Genomic DNA, 470 nt, shown 5'->3' on the forward strand with positions numbered 1-470 from the left:
GTGTGTACATAGCCTTAGGGACATGCAAATATCCAAGGAGGCTGCAGCTTTCCCCTTCAGTCTTAGCGCAATGGTAAAGACGGAAGGGGACCTCCCCAAAAAAGGTAAAAATGAATAAAAGAAAAACACATCTTTTTTACATTATGCAAAAGAGATAGTCATCCCTTTTATAGTGCTAAAAAATGTGATGATAAGACCATTTTAAGGTCCCTTCTCCACTAGTGCACTGCATTGGTGAAATAGCACTATTGGGAACCTCTTAATGCTACCCATGGCAATGCACAACACGTTTTGGTGCACTGGGTCCCCCATTGTTGTTGGCACCCCAAATACATCTTACCAATGCACTACAACCTGTCATGCGGTATGCTTTGAAACTGTGTGATTTGATGCGATGGGTAGCACATTCATGCAGATAGGCTGCTCTTATGTTGCACACATGCCAACATGGTGTATTTTTCACACCATAG

The sequence above is a fragment of the Pyxicephalus adspersus genome, chromosome 12, assembly GCF_032062135.1.
Source record: "Pyxicephalus adspersus chromosome 12, UCB_Pads_2.0, whole genome shotgun sequence".
In the NCBI taxonomy this organism is placed as follows: domain Eukaryota; kingdom Metazoa; phylum Chordata; class Amphibia; order Anura; family Pyxicephalidae; genus Pyxicephalus; species Pyxicephalus adspersus.